This window comes from Thermobia domestica, chromosome 12 (assembly GCF_964235325.1).
Source record: "Thermobia domestica chromosome 12, izTheDome1.hap1.1, whole genome shotgun sequence".
NCBI classification, from domain to species: domain Eukaryota; kingdom Metazoa; phylum Arthropoda; class Insecta; order Zygentoma; family Lepismatidae; genus Thermobia; species Thermobia domestica.
In genome coordinates, this window is record NC_137465.1 from 63,127,215 (window position 1) to 63,139,300 (window position 12,086).

Sequence of the window (12,086 nt, forward strand, 5' to 3'; positions counted from 1 at the left end):
CTTGGATAGTATACTTTGAAGGTTACCAAATTGGTTGTTTGGCTGTACGCGTATGTTTTGTGCTGTTGAAGTGTAGACCTATTAGAAATAGAAGGGGATGAAATTTCATTATACGAAGCTTTTGCTGGACACTTTACGTACATTAACAAACTTTTTTTTTTAGAAAAAAACACATTCAAATATGCTTGTATCCTCCTTTCCATTCCTTTTGTCCTTTCTTTCCTTCTTAAGTAGTCAATTACGAGAAAATTTGAAAATTGGGACTAATGAATGGACAAGCACGACTGGGAAGATTGTGTGAACGTAAAAGAGAAGAAAGGTTATTAGGCTACAGCCGAAGTGTGAATATGAAATGAAGAGCAGGCGACTTCATACGCTTTTAAGTTTACATGCTTTAAGTAGTACCTACTCTTCTTATGTACTTTTTACTAAGTAAAATGACCAGGGAAGGAAATGTAAGAGAGGGATAAGGAAGGAGATAGAACTTATTTATGCGACACTGATTCGTATCCTGATACCACATCTTGCTATTTTTTTAACCCTTTTTTCGCTATGTCGATCAATGTTGAAACCGGGAGTTTCGTTTCGTTTTGAAAAGAAAGACAAAGCACCAGACGAAACTTATCCTTGGAACGCTAAAACCTTATCAAAAAGTCGTTTTATGCTATCCCTTACTAATTTTCCTCTATGAAAATCAATGCTGAAACTGGAAGTAGTAATAATATATAAAACGTTGAAACTTAAAATATATAAAATGAAAATCATGCCTGTTGTGCTGTATAGTTGCGAAACATGGTCGCTTATTCTGAGAGAAGAACGCAGGCTGAAAGTATTTGAGAACACGATTTAGAGACGAATATTCTGATCCAAGAGGAGCGGGAATGGGGAATGGGAAATGGCGGAAACTTCATAACGAGGAACTACATAATTTATACCGTTCACAAAAATATTGTTAAAGCCATCAAATCTAGTAGGCTAAAATGGGTAGGTTATGTAGCCAGAATGGAAGAAAGTAGAAACGCTTTCAAAGTTTTAACTGGAAATCCATTAGGAAAACGACCATTAGGAAGACCTAGGCGCAGATGGGAGGACAACATTAAGATGGATCTCACAGAGATTGGAATACAAAGTAGAAACTGGATGCAGTTAGCTAAGGATAGAAGTCAGTGGAGAGTTTTTGTGAACGCGGCATTGAACCTCCGGGTTCCATAGGCCATAAAGTTAGTTAGTTAGTTAGAAGTAGAAGGCAAGTATACATCTTCCGATTTTAGTAAAGAGCTGCGGATGAACATGGTATCTTTTTTTGAAACGCTGAATGATTTAAAAAATGGAAGAATGGGTGGATAATGGAAGAATTGGTGGAATGAAAATGTGGGAGGAAACGGGAGTACTCGAGAAAACACATGGACACAATGTTGTTCACTACGAAGTTGGCCGGAGACCAAACCGAGGACTCCACACACCAGAGGTAAGTGTTCTACCATTGGCCCACCATGCCTTCCACTTCTATTTGAATAGAGAGTTAACGGAGTAGATAGAATCTGTAGTTGGGATACCGAATCGACTCCAGAAACACCATTTCTCGATATGTCTTCATCATTTTTGCTCTGATAATTGGGATATTAAAAATCCAGGAGGAAAGAAATGAGAGATTTAAAAAGAACGGAATGAAAGAAGTGAGAACTTAAGAAACTAAGAGGAAATAATTGCAAGATTAAAATGCTATGGCCAAAAAATTGACGGGTTAAGCACTGGGGATTAAAAAAAAAAGACTAGGTGGAAAGAATTGTGGGTCTAAAAGACTGGGAGGAAAGAATTTCGGGATTTAAAAAAATAGAAGGATTTTTTTTTTAAATCTGATCTAAAAGATCTAAGATGAAAAAGTTATGTCTGAAAACCTCCGACTCATTTTTTGTTTGTGTGGAACGTACTGTAAGATGATAATTTATATCATAAATTATTATTCTTTTGTAAGATAAAATCCACAAGTAATTGTCGAGTCATGGAGGCGGTTCCCTTATACCCTATGTCACTGTACACGAAACAGCATTACCGTGTGATACTTTGCACGAGAGATAGGCGCTGTATCTATGAACCACTGCGCACATGCTGGAGCCCTCTATTTCATTATCTGTTTATATATACAAGCTTGCTGAAAGTATGCTGCCGTCCTGATCCCTTTCATTAACTATAGGTTTAGCAGAAATCTCTGTATCGTAGCTAGTTCGTTGCTTTTGAGCATGCAACGACTCGGATTCAGAGCATCATTTCAGGTTTTGCCAGAGATGGCAAGATTGACCACCAAGATAAGAGTTTCACGTTTTTATTACTATATTAATATACAATTTATTACCAAAATCACGCGTTTTTAAGCCCAGGGGAGACAATTGTCCTCCTGTCCCCCAAAATTGACCCCTGCTTGGAATAAACCCGAGTAGTGATTCGAATTCCAAATTAATACTGTAGTAGGTCCTATCCTTCATAATCCTGGCGTTGCATAACAACATGAAGGAAAAATGACGGTAACGAATACTAATTTAATAGCAGTCTAGTCCTTTGACCCTGCTGTTACAAAATTGCGTAAATCACAATTTCAAGCTAACATTCAATTTGGAGATATTTATTTGGGGTTGGCAGTACTGCGTATCTTCATTCTCCATCTCTTGTGCGCTCTTCCCTTACCTCTCCTCAGTTCCCATAAGATCTCAGCCTCCCTACGGGTTCTTCATCTCCACGCCTTTCACACTCACATGCATACACGCACTCAGTCAACCCACCCTCTCTCATTCCACGTCTCTTCACTGTACAGTCCCTGAGCCTGTCATGTTCTAACATTAACCAAAAGGGGTTGAATGAAACCAACTTGTGTGGCAAATTCCCCACACCAGCATATTTCGAACGTTCGAGGAGCAAGAGATACAACACTATTTCCTCAGACACGATGAAGGCGAATGGATATATCTTTAACAAGTAATTAATCATCCCTTAACGACTCGTCTTCAATCCAACACCGCCGAAGGGTTCTATTAACCACTTTATTCATTCGTGTGGCTTGTCATAAGCTGTGAAGAAGCTTTTACACGTCTATTCCATGGCTGTGAAGTAAACAGCATTAAATCGATCCAAATAAAAAAAATCATTTAAGTTCTTATATTTAAGTCTCTTTCATTCTTTCCCTACTGCTCTCAAAATAAAATAAAATAAATTCAAAATACTAGGTGACCCAATAAAATCTCATACATTTTGAAGGATGATAAAACTAGAAGTATTGTAGCTAGAGAAAGATGTTTATTCAAAAATACAAAATGGCATTGAAAACAGTCTGTAGCTACTCAGGCCCGCACCCAGAAACTTTGTTGGGAGGGGTTTGGCCGGGGGGCGTGCCATAATACAAGACACCATGTTTATGTATATCGAACGGGTTTATTATACAGCCGAAAAAAAAACAAGATAAGTAATTTTTAAGTAATGCCACCTATATTCTTACAAAAAAGTTATAAAATTAGATTGTTTTATCGGATTCGATCAGGAACATTTTCATTACTTGGGATAGCAAACTTTAAGGAAGAAAGCTCTTTCCTTTTTAATCACAGAACTGTTGCTTTTGAAATACATTTGACCAAACCATAATTACGACTTATGGCTTATTATATTTATAAAATAAAATAATTCATTTAACAAAATATTTCCCCCACTCCTATGTTGTACCGTCAAAGTGAAATGATAAAATCCATCTCAGGTCCGAACTTCATCTATGTTGAAAATTTGATCGACATCGATCGGGTGGTTCAAAAGTTACTAAGTAACAAATACAGCCTCTTTCATTTCCATTTTTAAATATATCTCCCCCTCCCCCTCCCTCTACATTGCACCGTCAAAGTGAAATGATAAAAAACATCTCAGGTACGAACTTCATCTATGTTGAAAATTTGATCGAGATCGGTCAGGCGGTTCAAGATCGATCGGTCGGGCGGCACAAACATCACTTTCACTTTCAGAGTCACTTTCAGTTTTATATATATTAGATAGCACTATATTCTTTCATAAATCAAAGTGGTATAGCCTACACAATTTGCACCACCTTCAAGTAACCTAGATCTTGATAACACGAGAAAAGGAAAAGTCAGTGGCAGCCCCTTAAGCAAGCAAGCAACGCAAAAAACTTAAAAGTTAACTCTATAAGCTAAGCTGCAGAAAGTTTGCATACAAAATTAGTGCATTATGTAAGCTTCTCCCCTTAGCTTGTAGCGATAAAATTCATTTTTACCTATGTGACTTCCCTCAAAAGCCGTCACTGAAAACAGGATTTCTTCGCACGTAGATCTTAACCAAATTCATGACTTAAGCTAGAGAGAGAGAGAGAGAGAGAGAGAGATCGAGTTCATATAATTTAAGTAGATTATGAATGGAAATAAAGTGTTATTTTATCACTAAGCTATGTTTTCATAAACTTACAATATCGTAGATTATGTCATGAACAAAGTGGAAATGAGTTCGAAAATTTTTACTGAAAAGGCAAGCGTGAAAATAACAAACAAAATTATCTTCAATCAAATTTTTTATCACCTCAATAAAGCAAATCTAGCAAAATATTTTATTAATTTCTTCACGTCTATTTATAGAATATATTTAAACATTCATAAAACGACGTTTGGATATTATCCATATTATTTTATAAGGCCTGAATTACCGAATAATAGTAATTATTATTTCACGCATAGATCTCATCTTCCTGCTTCGTATATAAACAAAGGTTATATCAGAGGTTCTGACCCAGCTTACTTATCTCGTGATTTACGCACTAAGATCACTGACATTAATTTTAATTCCCATTAACGAATGACAACTGGCGAATACTATAAGCGCTGAAATCACACTTTAAAAAAGAGAAAGAAAAAAAGACAGAGGCAAATATTTTCTGCCTGAAATATTTGATGGAATAAAAAAGAAAACCTTATTTTCTTTTTAACAACACTAGTCTACATTTTTTTTTCCCAAGTTTTTGCTTTTGTTGATTTTTCAGTGGTTTCTTAATGATTTGTATCCGGTGATCACGATTTCACATTGGTTTTGCCAATGAGTCATATGATTAAAAGCACTTTACGCTATACTGAAGAAGTAGTGTATTATCTATATATGCTAGGTTTATATGTTTAAGGAAATAAGGAAATAAATTAGAGATAAAGAGGGCGCCTTAGCAAGAAAGCTCGCCTCCTTGAGTGATGTACCAACCTATTTCTATGTTCACCTCCTATATGCAGTTAGAAATCTAAAGCAGCATAGATTAGCAGGTTTTTATCCAGAGACATTTACCGAACAGTGTGTATTAGAGAAAGAAAGAAGGGTAAAATAGAAGATAGGGAAAGCACGTGAAGATTTTTTTGCCTCACCGTTGGCTTGGTTAGTAGGAATAAAAACCCGGAAACACATGGAGTCCAGAATTTTTTTTTTTTTTTTTTTTTTGTCTCCACAGTAAAGTTTATAATATGTTTGTCTCCAATCCTTTGGGCAATGAGGTCTCGGAAACACACAAGTGCTAGAAACGTTTCGTTTTCACTGGTCAAATCCAAAGTTTGTGAATATTGTCCAGTTCTAATTAAATATTTAAAAACCGTGGCCGTTATTTGTTTATTACATTTTTAAAATGCACATTGGAAATGTTGAAATTTTAAAAAAGTAAAACATAATATCCTATGAGTTATATATTCCAACCAATATAGTTGTATAGATGGGTTGTATAACTCAGGCGTTTGTTTCATGGCCAAATGGTAATCAAAAACGAAAGATAACCATTTCTCCATGCTAAGATGAATCTTTATTGTTTGGAGTGTTTTGCCCAATGAACACCATATATCACTGACATTATAATTAATTGTGTGTATGTAATGTATTTGCTTATTACATACTACATACAAGAAGAATGAAAACAATGATCATCCATGAATTAGAAACCCCAACCGGAAGTAGGCTCAAATGTTGCAAACGGTGTGAGATATTGAAAAAATAGTTTTTTAAAAAATTCCCCTTTATGGTACTACTTGCCGATTTTTATCAAGGCGCCTTTCACTTGTGTCTGTAAAGGGACATCCACAAATATTGTGAGGAATGACAAGGAGATTTTATGCCCATATGTGAATGATGCGTTGTGTAGAGAGCACAGGTTTAGCTAGTCTATACGTTAAAATGCTAGGTTTATATGTTTGTCCGCAATCCTTTCGACAATGAGATCTCGAAAACCACAAGTGCTAGCAACGTGCCATTTTCACTGGTCGATTCCAAATTTAGTGTAGATTGTCTAGTTCTCATTCAAATTTTCAAAAACCGTGTCGGTATTGTTCTATTCAACATTTTAGGGGCCGTTTTGAGCCCATAAGATTAACATTGTTGGAGGCCGAAACTACGGTGTTAGGCAACAGCAGAGAAGTTACGTATGGCGGGTTGCAGGTGCTTTACTTAAATCTGAATGACAAAACCTATTGCATGCTGGCAAATCCAAAGGCCTCAAGAGACGCAATAAGAAATGTACCCCTCCCAAAATTTAAGATTGGTACACAAATACACCTGTGTCCTATGAAAAAGTAATAAATCCTGAACTCATTCAATAATAAAACCGTATTGAAAAAGATAAAATAGGTCAATAACCTTTAAAATCTGAATATTTGGCCATAAGAGGGACACCAACATTTACAATAGGTCCTAGAAAACGTTTACCGAATTTGTTATTTGATAATTCCTAAGTTTAAAAGGGAACAAGTCAATAACCTCCGAAATTTGATTTTTGGTAGTTCTTTACCAATGAAAGGGAACGAGGTGGACCATTCAAATTCATAGTGGTACATATTGAGGTCCTATACTATGATACCAAATGCTTATATTAAACAATTTCTAAAATTGAAGGGATGAGCCAAGGTACCCCTCCCAAATTTTTAAAGGGGTGCATCAATGTACCCATGTCTTACGATAGGAAATTGACCCCTATACATGACCATATAACCATATAAGGTAATAGGACCTCATAAAAGGGGATAAAATGGGCCAAAAACAAAATACGTGGTACAACGTATTGCTTACGTCTATATTTTGGCAATTTTGCATCCCTAAAAGGGAATGAGGTGCACCACCCAAATTTATCGTGATACATATTAAGGTCCTATACTATTATATCAAATGTTTAAATTGGGCAATTTCCAAAATTGAAGGGGTGGGCCAAGGTACCCCTCCCAAAAATTTAAAGAGGTGCATCAATATATCCATGTCTTATAAAAGGGAATGGACCGCTGTATACGTCTATATCACCATATAGGGTAATTAAACCTCATCAAAGGGGGATAAATTAGGTAAAAAAAACCCGAAATTTAACTTTTTGGCAATTTTTTACCCATGAAAGGGAACGAGGTGAACCACCCAAATTTATAGTGATATATATTAGGGTCCTATACTATTATACCAAATGTTTAAATTGGGTAATTTCTAAAATTTAAGGGGTGGGCCAAGGTACCACTCACAAATATTTAAAGGGGTGCATTAATATACCCACATCTTATGAAAGGGAATGGACCCCTGTACACTCCCATATAACCATATAAAGTAATAACACCTCATGAAAGGGGATAAATTAGGTCAAAACCCTCCGAAATTTGACTTTTTGGCAATTTTTTTACCCATGAAAGGGAAAGAGATAAACCACCAATACTAGTAGAGGTACATACCCTGGTCAATGTAACTTCTACAAAACAAGCTTCATTATTCATTACTATGATCATTATATTTTCTATTTATGTGTTTTTGCAAATTTGTTATTAAATAACCTGATCACAAGTTTCCAGACAGAATTTTATTATTTCATGAGCAAGGAATCAAATCTCTTCTTACATTTCCTTGTTTAAGAGCACAAAGGGCTAGTACCTACTTGCGTTGCTTCTGCCAATTTACTTAATAAAATATGAAATACGATATACGGTATTTTAACTGAACCTTTTAGTTATACAACCTATCATCAAACAAAGTGTTAGAAAGAATCAGAAACACTAACACTGATATCCAAATTTGTAGATCATGTCTTTCCCCTCCTCACTTTTAACGTTCAATCTCCGCCACTGGTTATAAGTAAGTGCTTTCGTATAATTCTCTGATTACTGCAGTCCGGATTTATATACAAAATGCATGTTTATAGTAACATGCAGACACGTATGGTAAGTATTTTTTTCTTTCCAACGGACTTATAAGGATTCGTTTGAGACGCATATGATAGCGCATAAAAATGCATATTTTGAGTGAATTTCGATGTGCATGCATATTTCGTAAATTTGTAGGATACTGCATATTTTCAAATTTTATTGCTGCATACTAGCATATTTCACAATATATCACAAAAAGGTACCGTAGGTTATATTTAAAGTGAACTTAATTACTTTGTGCACACAGGTGTAAAATAATATTTATTTTTGAAAAAAAGAAAATAAAAAGTGTTGAGTTTGTTGCTCACAATACTAATTAAATTCACTTTCGATTGCAACAGAGGTCATTAAGATCAGATATCTTTGTACGAAATTAAAATTTTATTTTCTTAGCGTATATTTCAGTGCAGATGTTAATTTTTTATGCATATTTTAGAGCATATTTTTGACGTTTTTCATGCATATTTGCAGGGACGTACGCAGGAATTTATTTCAGGAGGGGTTTAAAGCGTTTCGGGGGGTCCAAATACAATTTGAGGATAAATTATATGAACATTTCTAAAATTGCCCCTAAACGTAGACTACATTTACAAAAAAGTTGGGATTTTGGGGGACGGGTCCGGACCCCCAGAACCCACCCCCTGCGTACGCCCCTGCTTATTTACATGCTTATCTCGGGGTTGGTTTGTGCATGGAAATCCGGACTCTACTGAATACATGTTACACAGACGCATGTAAGAAGTTAGGCATGGAAAGAGTGAAGAATGCAAATTACGTACGAACAGCAACCACTTGCTCAGCAGCCAAGTGGCTGGGCATTCTCAAGTGCATGCAGGAGTGGTACTTATCAACTTTTCAAACCTCTTGACAAAATAGAAAGACTTCAATGCTTTCTTTCGTCTACAAATCTCTCTTCCACTTACATTATACGTACAGAACGTGTATTATTCCAGGCAAATTTTATTTACTTGATTGAAATATGATGGCTACTTTACTTGTAATGCAGTAAATCCTGCTACTTTCAGCCAGAAGCAATGTATTTTGAAAGTTGAGAACCCAGATTATTCTCGCTTGGGGTCAACAGAAATCTTCTCTCATCATTTAGTCAGTTAACTAAGTGGTTCCCAGCCATTTTTGACTGACGAAGCACTTTATTTAATCCCCACATCATCACGATACATTTTATTTTAATAATAATAATAATAATAATAATAATAATAATAATAATAATAATAATAATAATAATAATAATAGGCCTAATAGTGTAAGACTAAGTTTTTATAAAGTAGTGGCTATGTAGTACTGAGCGTTGTTGGTGCCGCTGGAGGCGTTGGCTGGTACAGGGTCTGTCTCAAAATTGATTCTAAATAGGCCTAATTATTAAATGTTTCGTGACTTTTAAATTCTAAAAGTTACGACATATCCTATAAAGCTGCACGACACACCAGTGTATCGGGATACACTGTTTGGAAACCACTAGATTAACATAAAGTTAGCTCAATTTCGGACACGCACAATGTGCTCATCGACGCTATTTGGGTTTTCCGAAATATTGGAGTTGATAGAAACATATTCGCTTATGTAACTAGAAGATTCCGGGCTCGACTTTCAGGGAATCATCATAATATCAATGAATATGGTTTTTCTACTCGATAAAAAGTATACGTACCATTAATGCGAGGGGTGGTTAGAAAAGTTTCCGGCCAAATACAGTAAATTAACTCATATTTCAAAATATTTATAGTATGTTATATAACTATATTTTAAAGGGTATTTACAGAAAAATCATAAATGTATTTCAAATACTTCTCTTTTGTTGCACGTTTAAAGTGACCACGGCGGAGCACATTGCGACTTTTACCAAATGTAAGAAGAGAGTAGTCATCAATACCTCTTCTCAAAGAATATGGGAGCGAAGGAATTTTTGATGAATTGACACGGACAATGGTCAATGACTGTCCTTTATATAGCACAGTGAAATTATGGGTAGCGGAGTTCAGAAGGGATAGGAGGAGCACCAAAGATGAGGAGAAGTGTGGAAGACCCAAAATAGTGGTGGCCGTGGAAACTGGATCGTGTGTACGACATTATCCTTGAGATAGGCGAACTGGTTTGTCACGTATTGCAGAGAACCTAGGGATCAGCGTGGAGAGTGTACATTACATTGTATACGAATAACTTGGTATGAAAAAATTGTCGACAAAGTGAATTGGCGACAAGTGCCAAAACTCCTTACATCTAATCAGAAGCGTAATAGACGGGACTGTGCACAGAGTATGTTGCACTGTTGTTCAGTGAGTGCTTCCAATTTTATTAAACAGATTGTTACTGTTGATGAAGCACAATTATATGTGTATGATTCGTAGACCAAAACTCAATTTATGCAATGGTCACCAAGCCTCCCCCCCCCCCAAAAAAAAAGTAGAGAAAAATCAGCTGGGAAAGTGATGGATGTAATTTTTGGGGATTGTGAGGGGATAATACTGAGCTAATATCTGGAAAAGGAACCACATTGAATGCTGAATGAACCTGCTGGAAAACTCCATACGCACTGAAGGAAAGGAAGCGAGGAAAACTGTCCAAACGCATCGCCTTCTTGCAAGACAATGCTTCTTGCCTCAAAGCAGCCATCGCAATGCACAAACTGTGTGAACTGAAGTTTGATATCACTGACCATTTCCTCTATTCTCCAGATCTGACCCCCTCAAACTATTATCTTTTCTCAAAACTTTAGAAGCATTTCAAAGGAATTGAATTTAGACACTAAGTGACGTCATAGCAGCTGCAGATGCATGGTTTGCAGCACAAGACAAAATGTTTAATTATCATGGGAAAGAATTGCTGCAGGATAGTTGTACTAAGTACAGTATGTCAACCTACAAGGCAATTACGTTGAATAAAATGCTATCACTGTCTACCTGGATTCATGTTTTCACTCCGAGGCTAAAAACTTATCTAATCCTCCTTCGTTACTTTTAACAATCGTTGGATATACCCTCGTTGTCTTAAGATCGCTTCTTGTTTTCGGTATGGAAAATGATAATATCGAAGCAGCCATGGGTCCATATAATTGTTAAGGTTAAACTGTGAAAGAGTGTCCTACGAGTATTATCCCGATGAGCATCAGAGCACAATTTGTCCGTACAACCAAAGAAAACTTAACGAAATTTTTATAAGGTCCATCTGAGAGAATCCCCTTTCACATTCGCTACAAGTACTCTCTTTCACATTCGCACGATTGTGGACGAAGTGTTCTTTAGGAGTAATAGTATGACCGGGACTTTATTTTCCTTAAGATATTTACGAGAACAATGAATACCTCCAGTTTCAAAACCGGCTCTTGTCCAGTTACAGAAAATCCCAGAAAACTTAGGAAAAAAAAAAAATAAGATCTCCATGTTTTGTAGAACTGGGAATACTTCAGTGTGTTCACGTGGAAAACTTGAACATCCTCAAGTATTTCCAGTTCTACAAAATATATTGATCTTACAGTTTATATAGGTTTTCTGGGATTTGATATAAATGGACAAAAGCCATTTTGGAACTGAACGACTCATTTCATTATCTTTCCTTTAAATAAAATTTTAGTGACTGCGAAGGCAAGTGGACGAAATTTGCAGATGCTGTAAAATATTGTGGTAAAAAATTACAATAAAAAAAGTGATATATTTTAAATATTTTTCATACAGGTGGAAAAACCAAAAATTAATTTATTTCTCTATGCTCATTGAGTTAAAAGAGAACAGAAGTCTCCACCTAACAGTAAAATTCTAAAAATTGTTCTATGCTACGTGACTTCTGTAGGTGAGTGGGTCACAACAAAAATAGGTTAAGAGGAATTTAACCACAGTTACACAATTCATATAAAAGACTGCCGTAAATTTGCTTCGGGGTTCAGTTGGTACAGTG